Below are 22,097 nucleotides of genomic sequence, written 5' to 3'. Positions count from 1 at the left end.
TGATGAGGAAAGAAAGTGTTTTGAGATTATTTTGTTTTACATGGACACAGCACCTCTTCTACCCAGCAAAATGGCAGCCTGGACTATATGACCTGTTGAACAAATCATATTTTAAACTTGCAGTTTCTTCCCAATGTCCAGAAATTCCTCTCTCTGGATATGACATGAGACTCTGTGGTCCTGCAGTCCCTGGCGTCAGATTGTTGGTAGAGGTAAGAATCTGGCCTATAATTGTTTTTATGCTGTTAAGAAATAATGAGAGAAAAGGCACAAGGAAGACTTATGTAGGTGCAGTGACAGGGTCCATGGAGGCTGGTATGAAATGTTATGTCCTGAAGGTCTCTAGACAGGGAGAACAATGTATGTAGAATGACATCATCAGTGAAGAATTCAGTGTTGTATTACAGACACACACTCTGAGTCATTTCTCCAAATTCCCTTCAGGGGTAGCATTCTGAGTTACAAAGCAAGTGAAAGGGAATCTTTGACAATGTCAGACTGAGGGTGAAGCTGGCAATTGCATTCGCAATGAAAGCTTCCTATTAGCATAGGTGAACATACTGTCTCGATAGAGAAAACAGAGCTAGGTCTTCATCCTGAAGAGATACCAGTTCCAAGGAACATCCCTGTGTGGATTCAGGGCACTCTTCATTTCAAAATCCTGGCATAGTACTGTCAGCTAAAAAACAAATATTTTAATTGAGTACTGGGCTAATGTGTCAATTTCTGGCCCATCCCATAAAACATCACACTCAAGTCAAGTCAAGTCAAGTCAAGAATTCTTTATTCGATGATTAAAAATCACCATAAAAGCACATACATATATACAACTGTTTAAAATCCAATTAAATCATTATCAGAATCCTGCTTGTAGTGCTATCTAATACTTTAAAAAAGGAGAAAAGACAATCTAAAAGAGTACAATAGAAGTCTTGACAATCATTCCCCCCCTCTGGTTACCCTTAGTCGGACCGCCACTTTAATAAAATTCATGATGCAACACAAAGTCAACGGGTCAGTTGCTTGTTGTAAATAAATTAAGGCCTCTCGAGCATGTTTCATTTTAGCTTGTTTTAAAATATTTACCAAGAATCTACGCCTAGGCATTGAGTAAAAAGGACACAACAGTACAAAATGAAGGGAATCCTGCGGAGACCTATTGTCGCAACCGCAGGTTCCCTTCTGCTCAATTGTAGTTAAAAACCCTACTGGTAATGCTAAAAAATAAGGTAATAAATTGAGCCTAAAACGGCACATTAAAAACCTATCCTGGGCATTATGCATATGGTACAAATATGGATCCATTTCCTTGGTGCTCTTAACAAGACTATGAGCCCTCACAGTCTTTTTTGACCCTTCGGCCTCAGCTCTCTGTGTTATTTTCTGGGCTAGAAAAGCTCTCTTTACGATCACTTTATGCTGAGGTACAATTGCTACCGGATCGACAAAGAGATTCTTATAGCCCAGAGCTTCTAAGGTGGCCATTACATAGTTGAGCCATGGGATTCTCATACATTACTCTCTTCCTAGGCAATCATTTAGAATTTCCCTACTCAGGGACGCCTCAGGATTAGTCAAAATTTTCAACCAAGCCACTATGGGTTTAAGCTTCACCAAGTCTTCGAGGTATGGCCTCCCTAGTTCCCTATGGACTATTACACCGGCGGTACTTAGTGGAACTTTCAAGATGGATCTTAAATATTTATTTTCTTCCCGCTGAAGTTGCGAGATGTTGGCAAAGCCCCATACCTCCGCCCCATAGATGACTTTGGAGCAGCACATAGAATCATAAAGGTTCAGCACCTGTTCGGGACACCATCTACCTACCTTCCTCCCATAGCTTGCGATAGCGCCATTGGTAGCAATAATTTTACAACAACGCTCCTCTACCAGGGAGTTAAATTGTAAAGACCCATCGAATAGTAAGCCTAAGTAGGAAAATGTTTTAACCTTTTCTATTTTGTGACTTCCTATCATATAAGTGGATTTGGTGCAAGGTTTATTGCCTGCCAACAGCACATATGATTTTCCCAGGTTAACGGACAGTTCTAGAGAACCCATAAATTTAACAAATCCGTCAATCAAAATCTGTAGACTCTTTGGCGTACGTGCAAGCAGGATTGCGTCATCCGCGTAAAGTAAAACAGGGATGTGACTCGACCCTACTCTTGGACAGTCTGTCTTTAAATTTAACAAAAACTGCTCTAAATTATTTATGTAAAGTGAGAATAAAAACGGGGCAAGAATGCAGCCTTGGCGTACCCCACTCCTACAAGGGAATGATTCAGTCAACCCACCCTCCATATTGTACCGAACTTTTGCTGAGGTGTCACTGTGAAGCTCCCTTAAAATGTTAATTAGGCCAACCTCAATCCCCATGAGGGACATCATGTCCCAGAGCTTATCCCTATTCACGTGGTCGAATGCAGCTGCCAAATCCATGAACCCCATATAGATGGCTTCGTTGCTGGCCTTGGTGTATTTGGCAGTCAGCATATAGAGGTTCAAGCATTGGTCACTAGTGGACCTCCCCATCCTGAAGCCGTACTGAGTGTCCGAGATGATGTTGTTTTCCTCGGTCCACTCAGTCAGTCGGTTAAGGATCCCCCTACCCAAGAGTTTAGCAGACACATCAATCAGGGAAATAGGGCGATAGCACTGGGGGTCGTCCCTATTGCCCTTTTTAAAGATGGGGACGATTATGGCCATTGACCAGGAGGGCGGCAAACCACAGCTAATGGCCGCTTTTATGACCCTAGTCAAATAGGGGCCCACAGCTCCACACAGCTCAGAAACAAATCAGGCGGGATCCCATCTGGGCCGGGGGCTTTATTTTCCGTCAAACCCTCAATTCCGGCAGTAATCTCCTTAATGGAAAAAACTACAGGCTAGCCCTGGTGCGCCTTCCCTACCTGCTCTTCAGTTATTCCTGCTTCGTGATTATACAGCTCCTCATAGTGGGAGACCCACTGGTCCGGCAGAATATTCGTCCCTATTTCGGGGAAATTGTTATCATGGAAACTTGGTTTGTTAATAATTCTCCAGAATTCAGACATGTCCCTTTTTTCCCCCGCTTCTCTTAAGTCTGCTCATGCTTCCCCCTCTAGGACTAATTTCCTCCTCTTAGTCTCAGGGGGTCCCTTGGTCTAATTTTAAGACTACTTTTAAGCTCCCTTAAAGCCTGTGAGCAATCTCGATCGAACCATCATGGGTGACAGTGTTTCCTTGTAGGCGCCCTTGTTTTTAACAATCCATCTAAAAGCTTAGCAATCTGCCCAAATGCCACAAGTAACGGGGGACCTTCTACTGCCGTATCTAAACAATCCTCGAAAACGGATGTCCCAGTATCCATCAAGGATTTATAGAAGGTTTCCCCATCTATTTTAGACCACCTCAGTCGCCTACCCTGATCCGTTACCTTCTCAATAATTATACCAGGCTGTCTCCTTCTAGGCCAAGCCAAGTAGAGCAATTCCAATACTAGGGGATTGTGATCACTGAAAGAGCTCCATTCTATCCCTACACTAGTGATTCTGTTTTTTAAAACTCTAGAGGCTAGGATATGTTCGATAAATGAGGAGCACCCTCTGCCCTTAAATGTCGGTGGTAGACTGCCATTCCTCTGCACGACCATCATATTAATTGTGTGCTCTAAATCATGGTTGTGTAGGAGTTTGCTAAAGGCCAGACCTTCCGGCATATGGTCAAAATGCGGCCCGTTCTCCACGGGGCAATGAGACCATTCAGCGTCTATTGGAACTAGGGCCGGGCATAGGTGGCAATTAAAGTCTCCCATGACAAGTATAGCAGGTGCCTGTGCCCCCTTCCTAACTGTAGTTTCTTGGCTCAATCTGTCATCCAATTCCCCTACAAGTGTGTTATAGTCTCCCCCCGCCCCATTGTTGTAAACGTTAAACATGGTCAACCTTAACCCCTTGCCCTCAAATCGTACGGCTTGAATGGCATACGAGGACCAGTCCGTGTTAGACCATGGGCCCTGGAGGTTTGGGTTTACATATATGGATAGTCCTCGGATGTATGACATTACAACGCATGCTTTTACATCGCATGCCTTTACAGCGCTGTATTTACAACGCATGCCTTTACAACGCATAGTGCTTTGGGGCGCTGGAAGTGAATAATTTAATTTACTATTCCAACTCCAGTCCCCGTGGATAGTAGGGGAGGTGTTGGATAGTACATTAAACCTATTCCCTATCCTAGAGCGCCCCCCAGCGCAATGCGTTGTAATGGTTTGCGTTGTAAAAGTTGCGTCGTAAAGGCACTGCGTGGTAAACGTTGCGTTGTAAAGGATGTTTCCCATAGTCCTTCCATGGCTCTGCCCGATCTGGATTTTTGTGCCGGGACAAAGAAACATTTATACCCCTGGATATGAAAGGTGCTATTGTCGACCGCCCATGTCTCCTGGAGGCTAATTATCTGATAGCCACTAATATAGTGGCGCCACTCAGTGTTATTGAATTTGGATGCCAGACCCGCTATATTCCAGGAGATAACTCTTACTACTTCCTGAACTTCCCTTGTTCCCCCAATAGTCCGAATACATTTCAGGGTTTCGGCATGGCCAGATTCCGACCCACTTTCCCCTATAGGATTTTCAGTAGCTCTGGTCCTGGTCTCTATTATATCTGCGCCCCTACCCCCGCTGGGGGTGGTTAGCAATACCAATGGGCTTTGCAGCCCAATTTCCACTGGTAAACACCCTCTATTTGCATCACCTGGACACACCCTTCCCCGAGCCCTGGTATTATCATATTCAAGTCAGTCGGTAGTGTCCAGCGAGCTCAGGACCTCATATCTATTGCTTGTTGTGATTAAGTCGATATGGGGAACTTTTTTCCGGCTGGACTGACCCTCACCAATAGCACCAAATTTATGAGGGGGGTAAAAGAACCACAGCAGAACAACATTTACATAGTCGTGATGAATAATTGCTGATCCCGCCTGCCTCAAAATGTCATTAACCAATCTAGGGATCTAAAACTCACCACAACCCAATCACCCTCCATACTTTTCTTGGATTTACCCACCCATGGTACCCTTCTCACCATCTTGAAATGATTGTGCAAATGATCGCCCAGCACAGTTTTCGCTGAAAGGAAATGAAGGGCTTTGTTTTTTAGTGTGGTCCAATGTTCTTCGCGACCATCCTGGGTTTTCGGGACATTTGCCAGGATTGCTGAATATGGGCAAGCCTCCGGGTGAAGGTGCAGTGAGAAGATTTTTTTAGTTGGCTGTTCCAGTGGGTTTAGTCTCCCTACAGGCCCCCGAGACCCTTGTTTTGCTGCCTCCCTGGGTCCTAAAGCTGGGGAAGTTGCAGTAGGTGCTACAACTTGGGCTAAATCCTGAGGCAAAGGAGTTATCATAGAGTCCACCAGGTCGTTTACTCTAGTTGTAATTGTATTCAAAGGGTGAGCCACTATTAAGTCATTATCCGGTGGATTTGTATGGTCTAGGAGATGTTTTTCTATAGCATTTAATCTACATCTATTTGCTCGAGTTTGGCCATTAATGGCAAGATGAGGGACCTGAGGCTTTCGTCCATAATTCTCATGAGCTCGGTCATATTGCATCCCTGGTTGGCCCCTGCTTCTTTCACCAACTGCTCATTTCTGCCTGGGGTTCTGCCTTCAAAAGCCTTAGTTATAACCTTATTTTGCTGCCCACCCAACCCAGGTAAGGAAATTAATTTCCTAGGTTGTTTAGCTTGTAGCTGGCTACCTTTGGGTGCATTACTAGCCTTTCTTTTACCTGTTACAGTCTTAGCCTTGCTTACCGGCCTGGCCCGCTGCTGCCTATTGCGTGTTACCGGGGACGAAGGAACTAAACTGCTAGCAGAAGATGGGGAAGATGGAGCCGAGCTGATAGATAAGCTACCATCTAAGACTTACCCATTAGTAGCCTGCGGGAGATGTATAAGAGCAGATGGAACCGTAGGGCAATCCATTGTCTCTGGAACTAATATTGGGGGTACAATGTGACAGGATGGATCCAAGGAACGCCTTCTTTCCACAAGTTCAATTTCTTTTGCCACAGCGCTTTCGGCTAATTTAAGGAAGGCATCTAAGGTTCCAACCCTACCAGCCCCAGAACACCCTTTAGGGTTAACGTTGATCATAATAATGCAATATTACACCCCAGATGTATATTATCAGGGCTCTCTACCCAACTGTGACAATACAATTAGCCTGGTTTAACCATGTCTGGCAATGTACAGGACCCTCCTTACTGATGTCTCTAATGCTGGTCCACCATAGATGTAAGAGGGGTGGCCCGTCCCGGCCTCTTCCGGCCCCGGACCGCCACAGACGGCCCGCCCTTTGCCCGGGCTTAGCACGGCGCGTCCCGCGCGCGTCCTCCCGGGGCGAGGGACCAGGCGTGGTTAAATGCGCCTCCTGGCGCGCGATGAAGGGTCGTCTTGGCCCAAGGTATCCTGGGAATTGGAGTCCTCAGCGGGGCTGGCGGAGCCAAGCCCGGCCGAACACCAGCTGTCAGTAGAAGGTAGGTTGCGGGTGGGGGTGCGGAGCAAAGCCCAGCAGCGGGAACAACAGGAGATTCAAACAAGCTCTGCACAAGCCCCAGTCACGGATGCAGGAGATTCAAACAGCGTTTCCACACTCAAAGTGGCAACACTTGAGCTGGTAAATAGATATTAATGGAAAACCAAATGGTAGTGGCTGAAGAAATACCTCTAGGAAATTCATCCATAAGAAACTTCTGGATGAGCTTCTAGCTCACATGAGGCAACATCTGGAGGCAATTACCACCGTGTCGTTATAGTGAGGTCACTGTGTCCATAGGAAGAACGATTTTTGTTTCACTAATAACTTTGGTGCTCTGTTATGTATGTGCATGGAACTTTGCCCCAAAATAAATTCTCCCACCACGGCTGCCTCATAGAAAGATACCCATTGATCTGTCAAGCAGGGGCCAAGAAAAATGGTAATCCAATAAGTTAGTTTCCCATGTTAATTCCAATACTTTGGTCCAAGATACATTTAAAAGACTGAACAGAATTACACCAAATGTGGTAAAAAATTTGAGGCATTTTGTTAGATTGGGGGGTGTCTAGTTGGCAGAGGTAGGTACCTTTGACCAAATAGGGTCCCTTGCGTCTAGTCAAGTTAAGGGGTACACTCCTAAAATAACCCCTGCTCACCCCCTTGGTAGCTTGGCACGAGCAGGCAGGCTTATCTCAGAGGCACTCTTGTAACATTAATCATCAAATTATTGTAGTACAATAATGATCCAATCCCAACGCAATCTTCCTCTATATACAGGCCTTTATTAGCAAATGTTTTTCATTTTTCCAGATGCTTCTAAAAAAAGAAAATGACAAGACAATCAATCGGTTGAACAGCCCACGCGTTTCGTACCCAATGGGACATCGTTAGGGCTGTAAAGAAAAAACACATGATATGAGAATCAATACATACTTAGATCCACGCAAAGTGTTTTACATAATATAACCTAACGCTTGTATTACATGTTATCCCTCATCCACATTTTATACATGAACTAAATCATATCAGGAAACTTGCCTATTTTACAAACTATAGTCTAGGAAAGATCTGCTATATAACATACTAGCAACCCGTCCCGACGTTGTCCGGGTATGAAATAGAATGTGTGCATGAAAGCCAGTTATTTACAGTGAGTACACAAATGTAAATCGTCACGTATGCAGCATTAGGTAAGTATCACAAAAGCTAAGATGAGTCAGATGCCTTCTTTAACAATGACCTTGCACGTTGTCTTTTACCTGTTCAGTTTAGTTGTGCATATAGGGTAACGGTACTTGTCCATTGCTCTGCAACATGGGCGTCCGCTTGTGCCGCCAGTGTGAGGAACCGGCCTTGTGATATGTGCCTCAGCAGCTGTAACGTTTGCAGCCTGTGGGTGCTGTGGAGTCCATTGGTGTGACAGTCCAAGACAGCGTCCTGGTCGATGTTGTGCACCTGGTGTTAAGTCCTTTACGCTGAGAGTTCAGTGCGTGACAGCTGCGCGTGTGTGAAAGAGCAGTCTGTTGAATTTTTTGTATCCCCGCTGGTACGCTGACTCGCCTCAGCCCCCGCCTGAGAACCAGAGCAATATGTTAAGGTATGTGGCGGCTCCAGCCGCGAGTGTGTTTGTCCGCTGTAGTTGAGGCCACTGAAAAATGCAAAGTGTGTGAGCCAGGAACGTTTTTGGCCGCTGTCTTGCCAGTTAGACGACCCACATGGCGTCAACGGCAAACGCACCGCAAATTGCCAAAAGCACCGCCCAGTGTTATTGTAACAGTAGCCGCCCCCAGAACGCTTGGCGCAAGCGGTGGAATACAGCTTGGTTTGAGGCGCGCCCATCGCTGTATGCACACGCCGCCAGCACAACACACACGCCCACAACGGAGTACTGTGAACGCTTATTTTACACGCCCCCAGCTCAACGCACACGCCCACAACGGAGTACTGTGAACGCTTTGTTTTTCGGAATGCCGTGCCCATCGCTGTGTATGCATACCGCGCACACTGCTGTATGCACACGCCCCCAGCACAACGCCCCGAGCAGAACGCCCACACCCACAAGGGACTACTTTGCCCCTAAGGTTCTTTTACCCTTCTAATGTATATGGTGGGCAGCTGTATAGCCTATGTCCATCTGCTGAAACTGTCCTTTCCAATGCTGTATTTCGGGGTTGTGATTGGCGCTGTGGTTCCTGAGATTACCCGCCTCAAAGGTTTGGGCTCTCTCTTTATAATATTAGTATGGACTTCACATGTAATTTACATATAATTCTTCAACATTAGTTATAAACCATATATATGATTTATATTTTGCTGAACACTGCACATCCCTGATTTCATAAACAATAAACATCCCCAAGAAAACTTGTTTCATCATGCTCCTACATCGATGTCAGTTGTTTACATATATCTTATTCAGACCCTGACACCCAAATCAGAAATTGTTCAAAGAATTCACTACATACCTCTCGTAAAGTGAGTATCCAAACGTATTTAGGAATATATGGCTGTATTTCACTATTAGGACATGCCACACACATCAGGGCATGTCCTACCGTTTACCTACAATGCACCCTGCCCTTGGGTATGTATGAAAGGGAAGGTTTCAGGTACTGGCAAGTGGAGCACTTGCCCAATCAACGTCGCAGTACCAGACTGCACACAGTCCCTGCAATGGCAGACCTGAGACACACTTTACAAGCTGCTCCGGTGGGTGGCACAATCGGGGCTGCAAGCCTACCAGCAGCATTTGATTTACAAGCCCTGGGCACACGCAGTGCACTGTACTAGGGTCTAACAAATAAACCAAATGACACAATCATGGAGTCACTAATTCATATATCAATTTAACATAGGGAGCACTTGCACTGTGGCACTGAATAGCAGTGGCACAGTGCCCAAAAGCATCTAAAACCAGCAAAAACATAAGTAGATAAGACAGAACATGTATGTGGATATTTATACAACTGCTACACTAGAGTATATTATCTGTAGGAAAAGTGTATATGACAGAGGACATGCAATGGATAAGATATAAAAAATACAGTCATCATGGGGACAGAAAATTATGTGCAAAATTGAATGTAATTACTTTATAATGCATGGGATTCTGCAATCCTTGTATAAAACCATAGTTTTTCTTCTCTTTAGAATAGAAAAATTGTGTCAAACCCAGTCACCTAAATTAAAGAAATTATGTAGCAATTCAACTGTAATAACTTACTACAGTTGAGTTCTAAGGCCACAATGCCTGTTACCAGAGCAAGTTGCTAAGAGGAAAGGCAGGTCATGTCATGGTGAATTATTAAAGCAGCTGTTTAAAGAACAAAAATGAAACATGGCTCTTCTTTCTTCTTCTCTGTTTTTCTAGGTATACATTGACCAGCAGAAAGGATAATATAGCGCAACTGGTTTATTTTTTTGCTCTCCTTGTGTAATGATAGAAAAGTTAGAATATTTGTGCATTTTTCTGTGCATTCCCAGCTACTACACCATTGTTAAAGAACTGATTTGTGTTAAACTGATTCTACTATGTTTCACAGCAAATATCTAACAGTTTTGGGTTTTTTTTTTGCACTAGAGATTCTTTTTCATTTTTAATTTTTGCAATCATGCTCTCTCTTTCATATGAAAGAGCTACATCTCCAGGATTTAAGTGGCTTATGGGAAAGGTGATGTTGTAACCATGTATTATAGAGAATAATGTACCCACTGCCATAAATTATAAGAATAATGCAAGTCACTACTGAGTTCCATTACCTAAAAGGAACTCTAGCTTCAGTGTTGTTCCTCTATATGATCATGGAACTTGCAATATATTCTTATAATATTTGGCAAATAGTATTTTATCCCACATATGATGGTATAATATTAAGATGAAAAGTGTTTGCAACAGTGTACACAATAAAGCTGATGTAAATCTATGGATAGGATGGAAAATTGTAAGTGAAAAGTACATAACTAGTTCATGATACTATACTATCAGGATGAAAAGTAAATTGAACAGTGGACACAGATAACATCACATCAAAGCAGCATCAATTTCATGTCCTACGGAGATGACACCAAACTCATTGTCTAACTCTTAGAAGACCTCTCCACCTCAAAGACCAACTTTCACAACTGCATGATGAGCATAGCTGACTGGATGAAGAACAACTGCCTAATGCTCAGCAGGGACAAGATGAAGATGCTGACTTTTGAGACCAACACTTCCCCGTGAAACGACATCCGGTGGCCTGCCAAACTAAGACCCACTCCTACACCGACAGACCACGACAATAATCTTGGCATCATTCTGGACAGGAAATTCACAAGGAAACATCAGATCAATGCAGTTTCCACATGATTCCACATGCTTCCACATGCTCCACATGCTGTAAAGGATCTTCAGATGTCTCCCCATTAACACAAGGAAAGCTGTAACCCAAACCCTATTAACCAACCTGCTGGACTACGGCAATGCACCCTGCGCAGGACTCACCACCCAACTCCTAAAGAGACTATAGATGATACAGAATTCAGCTGCCAAACTTATCCCCAACCTCCCCTGATGGACTCACATCACCCCCCATCTCAGGAACCTTCCTTGACTCCCCATCCAGAAAGGATACCAGAGCAAGAACCTGATACTCATCCACTAAGCCCTCCACAACCAAGGACCAGCATCTACCACTGCCTGAACTTCACCAACTCTCCAGATACCTATGCTCCCAAGTCCCGGAAAAACCTTCCCCTGCACCTTTCATCCTCATCCTCTCACAAGAAACTTAGCAAGGGACGCAAGACCTGGCTTTTTGACTGCTCCAGCATGGATTCCCTCATGGGTGATAAGCTGTACTGCACAAATCAGAGTTGATTGATTGATTGATAACACAATGTAAACAACGGCCGACGTGAGCACTACCTTCTGGGTGCTGCGCACAACCGTTGGCCGATGCAGCCCGCCCACTCCCTAGAACGCTCGCACCGCCACGAAATGTCTGCTGCGTTAAAGGGGTTAAAGGAGTTCAGGATGGTAGCATACATGTAAATATAACGGAAGTAGGACAACTTTCACAAGTAACAGCTATTGATGGCAGATGTGTTGGGAATTGTACACAGCTGCTATATTGTAGCTTATTATTAAAGTGGTAAAAGAACAAAATGGAAAATGCGCAAAAGATGATGTAAAAATATAGATGCAAGTATAACAAATTGTATTGAAATTTTAAAGCTCTTTGAATCTTTAAAAAAGGCATGTACTTTGCTATAAAAAAACGCAAATAAATACATTAGATAAAATATGTCTGGGAGCTGCTTGTGTGTAAATCTGGTAGTTAACGGCACTGGCAAAGGAATTATTAATGGGCTTTCCAAAGGGAGAGCGCAATATATAGAGCTGAGCTCTTACTGTATCTACCATAGCAGAGCCATTTTACTTGATGAAGAGGTTAGAAATACCTACATTTCTCTACAAGTCAAAGATGAAAAGACTTGAGTTAGCAGTAAACTTGTAGAGAAACATTCTGCATGCAGTCTACACCTTGCCCTGAATGAATTGGAGTGAAAATAATTGTGCTATGACAATGAATTGTATGAACAAATCTTTGATCATGTGAAGGCAGAAGTAAAGTGAGAAACTTCTGAAAGGGTGTGGAGGGACAAAAAAGCTTTGCACCAACTAAAGTTTGTCTTAGGTAACCCCTTCAGTGCAGAGGATGAGATCTTCTTGTCTTTCACACAACCTTCCAAATGCAGAGGTTATGAAAGTCTTGTCATCCTGTGGGCTCTGGGGAAACCACTGGTGCTTGTACTGGTGGCATCACCCACTGGAAAAGTGTCAACCCTACTATCCACGATCAATGATAACATTCCGAGAGTGTGTTAACATTATCTTTTATGGTAAGAGTAGCATCAATGGAAAAGGAAAAATCTCCCCTTTCCAATAGTTTCTCTCAGGTAATCATTCCAGCTCTGCATTGCAGTGGGTTTGTGATCTCCAAACAGGAATCCAGCACAAGAGTACCAGAATTTTGTTGGGGTGGGAGTCGGCCCCCCCGCATAGAACATAGGTGCCACCCTACTTGGAGACAAGTTAACTTTGCACAGACATTCTTCTGAAAAGGTGCAGTCAGGCTCCAGTCATCCCTTATCAGCCCCCTAATTGGATCAAAACTTGCAGCAGCCATTTTATTGGTTTGCGTTTGAGCCAGGGGCCTTGTGCCCCCATTAGCAAAAGTTCACCAATTGATATGAAAGCATCTCTTCTTTCATATGGTGCCTCTTTGGTAGGGATTCCTGCTTAGGAATCAAAGCAGTGTCTTATTTAGACGTTGGTGGGTGGATCGCTGGCAGCCTGGAGAGATGAGGTAATATTATCTAAAGCCTTGGGGAACTACAACCTGCCATATATAGTGAGCGTACCTGCCAGAGAGCTGTCTGACTTCAGAAGAGCCACTGAAATGGTGGTTCCACTGAAGGTATGGAAAGTTTGCTCAGTGGCCACTATGATTCACTAATCTGTTCAGCAAACTTTTTTGTTTTACAAAGATAAATTCCCAAACCAAGAGTTTGCTTTGTAAATAAAAAAACATAATAATGACATCAACACCCTGTAGGAGTCAGTTTTTATTCTTCTGTTCAGGAACACCAGACTTTCCCTGGTGGTCCTGAATAGAAAACATTTACCTTGGACCCTGGACAAAGGGTGGAGAGACTGAGGAGCTTAAACTTCCTACCCCATGTCAGTTGGGGTGTCGATCTAAGGTATCTGCTTGCAGAGCTGGCTGTGGCACCTCCAGCTCAGACCTGATGGTCTGTCTGAATATTAGAGCAGGTTGACTGTCATTTTGGCAGAGTACTCCACAACATTTGTGGCAGGGTTTCCTGTCTGCCAACCTCTAAATGATGCCCATAGTCTTTCCAGAACTGCTTATTAGGGAAATAACTTAGAAGAGTCTTTCCTGGGATTTTCATCTCACTTTTCAAATGTAGTTATGATCACACTGTGCGAGGAATGGGTCGCAGGACACTACTGCCAAGTACAATGAACGTGTTGAAGGCATAAGAAAGACTATTCCTCCTGAGCTTAAGTAGACTGCCTCGGAAAGATTCACCTTGTTACCCACATAATATTAGCTAAGATTCCCAAAGCGGCAGAGGCATGAAGAAATAGTGAAAGCTTAACTTAGACTAATTTTCATGGGGATCTCATGTAGGTCGCATGTAGGTGGTCAGGGTAGAAGTGACGCACAGATCACTGCTCATGTAAATCATAATCAAGGCCAGACTGGCCGTAGCAGGCACCGGGCATTTCCCCGGTGGGCTGGAAGGGTGGGGCCGGTTTTGTGCCTGTGAGGGCCAGTTTTGTCATTGGGGACTGGTTTTGCCGCAATGCTGCAATATTGGCCCCCTGTAACAAAAGCGGGAGCGGTGCTCCTTGTTAGCACCCCCACTACCCGTTCCCAAGGCCTGTCGAGCAGCAATCTGCCAGGTCTGGTTGCTCTTCCCCGCCCGGGAAACGGCCTTTACAACGAAGCCGTTTCCCCGAAATCTTTAACCACGCATGCAGTACAACGCATGCGTGGTTACAACTAATGCCTTTACCACGCATACCTTTACTACGATGTTTGTAGTAAAGGCATATGTGGTAAAGGTAAAAAGAAAAAAAGGGGGGCTTGGGGGGGTCTCCCCCCCAAATAAAACAACTCACCATAAGTCACGTCGGCGTCAGCGTCGTTTAAGAGAAATCGGAAAAAATGCCGTTTTCTCTTAACGACGTATGACGTCACCACGCAATTATTCGAGGAAAAGTTTATCCGTGGTAAACGAATTCCGTTGTAACGCATGCGTGGTAAAGGCATGCGTTGCAACGGAATTCGTTGTATCATCATATATTCTCCCCGCCCAGCCCCAAACATAACTGTGGATTGCTTGCTTGCTACCGTCATCCTCTGTCAAAATGTGCTAATACTTCCAGTCATTGATTATAAGTGCGAAATAGTCCATGGTACTGAACTGAACATAATGTTCAAATGGTGCTAACAGAAAACAACAGCCCCGTGCAGCCATGTAGAAAGAATACCATGATTCATCTTCTAATATTTCACAAACCTCCTCACAAAAGGCTTGTTTTGTCATGACATTCAAATGAGCTCTTCTCTCAATCTGCCCAGGAAGTTAATGGGAAAGTTTTTCCCTTCTTTTTCCAATTTGGCCGCATGAGACTAAAGTCGCAGTCTGCGACCACCCAGGGAATCGTTTGTCTTTCTAGACACAAAGGAGTAATGTTCAGACGCGCATTTGCAAACAAATAGGACACCGGAGTGACAGCCGCTATCTAATGTATTCTGCAACAGAGAGAGATTGATTTAGGCCGAAATCTCCGCAGCTGAAGCATAATTGTTTTTGAGGCCGGATTCCTTGCTGCTGCAGATGAACGGGCCCACAATGGCGAACACAAGCTGTGCGCACCTGAACAACTTCAGGCACGCGCCGTTCACCGATTGCTGTGCCCGCCAAAAAGCTTTGAAATATGCGCTTGGCACTAATGTTTAACGATTGCAAACAACTCAAACTTTTATCTTCTTGTTCTGATGTTCATGCATTGTTTTCATCGTTTTCAAACACAGGAGGTGATCACACATTGTGCCGACTTGCTATCCGAATTTTCAACTCCATAAAGCTCACAAGCATTTCGGGGCTTATTTACAAGCCCCTTGTGCCGCCCGTATATCACTCCTTTCCATATTAAAAGTGACGCACTGGCGGCGCAAGGGGCGGGCTTATTTACAAGCCTCTTGCGCCACTTTTGCGTCATTTAAACATGGGAAAAGCGACGTACGATGGCGCAAGGGGCTTGTAAATAAGCCCCTTCGGGCCTCATTTATGAAAAGTGACGCATCGCTGCGTGAAAACAGCGATGCGTCACTTTTCACTACGCCCTCCTTGCAACACCAATGACGAGTCATATTTACAGTATGACACATCATTGTGCAAGGAGTTACAGATACGTCAGTATTACCGACGTATCTGTATGGCGCAAAAGTGATGCATTGCTGGAGTGTGTCACAAAAGTGACGCAACTCCAGCAATGTATCCTTTCACATGGGGCAAGTCCCATGTGAAATGGCCTGCGTCAGTCTTACGCCTGCTGTGAGGCAGGCGTAAGAAATTGACGCATTTGTGTCCTAGAAGTGGCGCAGTCAAATCACATAGATTTCACTGCGTCACTTCTACGACCCTTTCTTGCGTCAATACGCCCCCCTTGCATACATTATACCTGGCGCAGGTATAATGTGGCGCAGGGGTTTACAAAGTGATGCATTTACCTAGATGCGTCACTTTGTAAATATGGCGCAACAAGGTGCATTTTTTACGCCACTGGTGTGTCACAAAAAGTGACGCACCAGCGGCGTAAAAGTGACGCACGGCCTCATAAATGAGGCCCCTCATCTTTAACGACTCAAGGAAACGTATGGCTCGAGACCCTGAAGTCAAACATGGTGGCCTATGTCTATCAGGCAGACTGTATGGGAGTGTATGTGACTGTATTTAGCAACAGGGAGATGGCAAAGGGAAACTATGAATGAAGCCTATGGTGTATCAAGTTGTTTATTTTATCTCACTGAACTTTTCCATGGCTCTTGTGAATTTTAACACACAACACGAATTTCTCTGCATATGTTTTTCATGTAAAAAAAAAATAACATTCGAAATCCCTTTAGGGTTCTGAGAAAAAAGTAAACATCAAAAGGAACCATTGAGGAAAAAGCTTTTAAAGTTAACTGAGGGAACGGCGTAGGCATCTTAATCGCTAGGGAAGACTGCCAATTTGTGCAACATGGCATAGTCGAAGGAAAAGCGGGAAACTTCGCAAACAAAGGGTGTGGGGGTTAATAATTGGGATTTATATGAGAATTATCTAGAGTAATACAAGCTTTGCCCACCCCTTGAAGGCATAGACAAGAAGCAGAATCCAAATGGAAGTTTAATTAACACGAGCATGATGGTATCAGAAAGAATTTGCCATTTTGAAAGAATATTGTTGTCCAACAGTACTTTACGCAGAACATATTTGGGTTCTATCATTATGTACAGTTGTCAGTAGGAAGTTATAGCGGTTATACGTCACAGTATGGTAGACAGGAGCATCTTCTGATTTATATATGGTTTACAAAAATTTTGTTCCATTGGATTTTTATTTTCTATTGTTGCACCTGGTTCTTTTTGCAAGGTCATGCTAACTCTTTAGCTTTGATTACTGAACCTGTTTTTTTGTTGGCATTAGGACGCCTCTGTGCACTTTATCCTTGCTATCCAGTAATAAAGTGCTTGTGCTCTCTCCCTAAAGTATCTAATTGGTATATTTGTTTTACTGTTTACCTGTACACAAGGCCTGTACATTAAAAGCTACTAGTGGACTGCAGCACTATTTGTTCCAGCCACTTAAGTAGCACTGTAAACATATCTCAGGACAGCCATATGTAAATCAATCCTGTCCCTGCTCCAATGGAAACAGTCCAGACCGAACTGCCCATGCCAGGTCCTCCTTCAACAGGAACACTAGCAACCGAGGAAAGGTGCCATTTTCTTGTTCCAACAATATGCATTTTCTGCCAGTGTCTTGGGTCACATTAAGGTGATTGGCTCTGCTGTTGGGGTCTGTGTGTTGTTTGAAGACAGTAACACAAAGCAGTCTTAGGTGTGGACAAGATGGGCAATCCTGCCAGGATGACTGGGTAGGAGCTGTGCCCAGTCTAATTTACACTTCAAAGGTGTTTTTCCTACAGCATGGAAAAATATTTTCGGATGACAAAAAGAAAAGTTAGCATGCATTTGCTGCTTAAATGTGGCCGCAAATCTGTTGATTCTCTGCTTGTTTAAAATCTGACAACTTATGGTTGGGCATAATTCATAAAAAAGTTTGAATTTTACAGACTGTCATGAGCAGCTGGTGGGGCTTTTTTAATTACAAGTGCAGGGGCTAAAGAGTCTCTTGCATTAATCTGGTCCAATTCTTCTATTTTCCTATGTCATAGTGGTTAGATGTCAGAATACTGATGAGCAAAATGTCATCTAACAGAAATATCATAGCCTACATATTATTTGCAAAATACCGTTACAATGAGTATTGTTTTTCTATTATTGAATTAAATGGGGTGCTTGCAAGTCAAGAATATTTATTAGACATATTTGTCAATAAAAACAATACAATACATTCTTATAAAATAAAAATCAGATACAACTCAGCAATCAAATCATAACTTCTGTATGTGGTATTTCGACCTAGCCAAAACAAAGCAGCATGCCGTACAGGGTCAATGAAAGTTTAAAGCCAATGAGTGATTAGACAAGTAGCTGGTCTGTGGACTGTTAATGCATTGTAATGTAGTTTTCTTTAAAGAAGAGTGTCTTCAACTCTTTTCCAAATCGGAGCAGTATTGGGATGGGCCTGATGGAAATGGGCATGTTGTTTGAGATCCTGGGTGCATATATAGAAACGTTATTGGTAGGTAACGAGGGCCCAACCTACTCCAGACCTACCAATGCATGCCCTTGTTGTACATTGATATTCTTTTTTGAGAGAATATCTACACCTGTTGTGGTTAGGGACTACCACCATTCACTGCTTTTTTAATAGACGTTTATAGAGTGTACTATTCCCAATATAGTTTTTAATGAATTCCTATTTATCGGAAATAAAGTAATACAAATGAGTCTTGTGAAGAGTAAAGTGGAGAAAACAAGACTTGTGTTTCGCACTTCTTCTTTGTGCCTCATATCGATGCTCCATACATATATTCTTTCTTATCTTAATATGTACCAATAGTGCCAAATACATCATTTGATGGAAATTAATTTTCTGGTTTACAGTCCCTCCAGATAAGTGAGATGTAGTAAAGCCAACACGTGTTTCACCCCCTGTTTGGCGCAAACGCCTGAGGCTTTGTCAAGGCTAAAAACTTAGGAAGTTAATCAATACTATTAACTTCTTAATTTTGGGAATTTGTAGTTTCTTATTTAAGAGTGACATGCTAAAAAGAAAAAGAAATGAACTGCACCCCTGTAAAAACCTATGTGGTATAAATCTAGTAAAGTGGTGTAACTAATTTATAGGTCTATATAAGTGGTTCGTGGGAAGTGAGGAGAAAAAAGAAAAATAGGAAATTATTTTTTTATTACATTTTATAGAATGAGATATTAGTCCATGCAATTAGCCTACATCATTTAATAAAAAGCAATACAACATGCTTTAAAATGTAATGTTACCTTTCAGAAGCCTTTTGCAATATTCGCTGGTATGCTCCTCTAATAGCGATGAATTTCGTAAATCGTTAAGCATTATAGTTAGATTTGTTTATTAGTGTTTGTAGCTTCGGAAAAGTTAATGAATAATAGCATTTATTTTAATACTAATATCCTGTTACCTTTGTTTGTGTTTAATATTAAAATTTGTTTTGAAAACTTAGGTTTCCTTTAATTTGTTAACTTTGTATGGAGCCAAAAGATAACAGGTTTATTAACAGTTAGTCGAGGAGTTTAGGAGCTTATATTCTCAAAAAGCCTTATTATTTTGTGGGTTTACATTTTTCCAATTAGAAAGTAATCAAATTAGGTGCCAAGTATACATGATGCATCATAACCGAACTCCAGGACCCAGCTCAGTGCAAAAGGGGTGAATAATGTTGGACTGTTCCCCAATAGGACAACATTTGGAGCTAACCTCACGTGAGCCCAGTTCAGAAACGGTGTAGTCTCTATGGTCCATGGGGGTGCACTACTGGTGTTACCTTTGGACGCCACCTTTAAATCCAGCAACATATGTGGTGTGTACGGGATTGGCGTATAATTTCTTGTCCTTCATTAGTTTCAGCGTCTACATGTGTACTCAACTCTAGCTGGTCCACAGATGCCTTCTATAATTTTATAATTTTTGTGTAACTGTAACTTTTAATGCCAGATTGGCAAATGAAAGACGGTATATGGAATAATATAAGTTGGGTGAGTTATATGATGAATCTTGTTCATTAGCAATTTAGGGCCTTATTTCGTTCTCAGCAGATGGAATACTCCGTCACAAACATGATGGATATCCCGTCCACCGTATTGCAATCTCAATAGGATACAATCGAACTGTTATATGGTGGACAGGATCGCTGTCACATTTGCGATGGTGTATTCCCCCTGTCAAGATCCAAATTAGCCCATAAGTGTTAGTCCCTTGTGTATAATATAGATAATTTGCAGTTGCAACTGTTCTATTTCTAATAACATCATCTTCCGATGATATTTTCATGAGGGACAAATCAAGCTAGATCCTACACTGAGTGAGATAGTGGCAATGCAACATTCTGTCTTGTGGATAGTAATGGGATCTAACAAAATAAGGCAATGTTCAAACTAGCCATGTCTGTAAGCTCACATCTTTAATCAGGCCCATCTTACAGTGTCAAATTTAAGTATTAGTACACTCTCCCTTTTACAAAGTGGAATCACAGGAACAAATAGGTATTTCAAGTAGTTTATTCGTAAGAAAACCCCCGAGATACTGCTGCATGTAACTGCAAATTCCAACTGCTCACAGCAATTCCCACATTCCAGCCCAGATAGAAATACAAATATTCCATAAGAATTAATGGAACATCTACTTAATAACATACATGGATTTAACACATCTCCCATCTAAAAAAAAAAAAAAAAAAAAAAAAAAGACAGAATTCATGCTATGTACATTTATGAATATAAAATATAGTCATTAAGCTTAATAGGTTTCTCTACAATCCGCCCAGATAACCTTCTCGTATTAAGAACAGTTTTCTCAACAGATACAGATGTCTTGGGATGAATGACGACAGACTTAGCCTGAACCTCTCTAGATTGTGCTTTTCCTGAAAACACTGCAGATGAATTGGAAGGAACAAAGGAACAATGCCAGACTTTGATTGCACAGAAACATCACTGTTCCTGTCCAACCAGATGTTATGTTCCACATCATTGCACAAGACAACACTGTTAAAATTCCATTTGTGTCCATCATCTAACAACACACAATTTCCTCTTACTTCCACATTTTTTGGGGGATGAGACCATTTGGAAGAACCATCCTTTGACAAACCAAAACGGGAGGATCTCACCCAATCACCAACACTAAAGCTTTGCACACGTTTCTTAATATTGTTGTTATGTCTGTCAACATTCCTTTCCTGATATACATTCATTCTATCCTTAAGACACTCCTTGGAAATATGTCTAGAAGGAGTTTTGAGCATCCATGCTGGAGTTACTTTATTACATGCAGAACGTCCCTTAAGAAGATTGAACGGAGACATTAAGGTTGCAGAATGTGGAGTATTGCGATAACTCCAAATCATATCCTTGACGGCAATTTTACAGTCCGCACCTTCAACCACTGCCAACTGTATACACTCCTTCAACACACGGTTGACTCTTTCTACCATACCGTTTTCCCTTGGACAATATACCGCAGTGGTAACATGTTTTACACCACACAACCGTAAATAGTCTTGAAACTCACCAGCTACACATTGTGGACCATTATCTGTAGTAATTGTTTCTGGAAATCCCTCTCTATGGAACATCTCTTCACAAAAACTAATCATATTAGAGGTTTTGATCTCTCTAACAGAAGCTACTTCAGGCCATTTACTGTGATAATCCATTAAAACAATGGCAAATTTCCCTGCAATATTACCAATGCTAAATGGACCACAAATATCTATAGCTAATTTTTGCCACGGTTTGTCTGGAAATGGAACAGGACTAATGTTTGATTCTTGTGAGACATGAGACTTGTCACTACAAGTACACGCTGTACAGTTCCTGACACACCTTTCAACATCTTTATCCATCCCAGGCCACCAGAAATCACACCTACACCATCTCTTCATACCAGACATACCTGAATGCCCCTAATGAATAAGATCTAATAACCTATTACGCAAACCTGATGGTACAACAAGTTTGTCTGCCCTCCTAACAACGCCAACAACAGGATCATAAAAAAGTTCTGACCATACCGTCTTATACTCAGATAATTCACAATCACTCCATGAAAAACGATTGCACGCTGAAGCTAACCGTGCAATCACTTGCTTCAACACAACATCCTCCTGTACAGCTTGTTTCCACTCCTCCAAAACAATGGCACCATTGCAAGCTTCATTCACCGTAGCTACTTCCCAATCTTCATCCTGATCCATTACAATGTCATCTTCACATACTGGAAGACGAGATAAACAATCAGCATTGACATTCCTAATACCAGGTACATATTTCATCTGAAAATCATACTCCTGCAATTTGTAAATCCACTTCGCAATTTTAGGAGTAGCCCTGCCTGCCCCTTTAGTTGAAAACATATCCACAAGGGGTTTATGATCGGTTCTTAATTCAAAATTTGTACCCCAAACATAATTCCTGAAATAATTTACACCCCAAAAACAAGCTAGCGCCTCTTTTTCTATGACTGAGTATGTGGGTTCAGCACCTTTTAAAGTACGCAATGCAAACGCTACTGCCCATTCAAACTTGTCCTTTCCTTGCATTAAGACAGCCCCCAATCCATATGCA

Source organism: Lissotriton helveticus, chromosome 4_1 (genome assembly GCF_964261635.1).
Source record: "Lissotriton helveticus chromosome 4_1, aLisHel1.1, whole genome shotgun sequence".
Taxonomy (NCBI): Eukaryota; Metazoa; Chordata; class Amphibia; order Caudata; family Salamandridae; genus Lissotriton; species Lissotriton helveticus.
The sequence above is the reverse complement of the archived record's forward strand: the minus strand, read 5'-3'. Positions refer to the sequence as shown.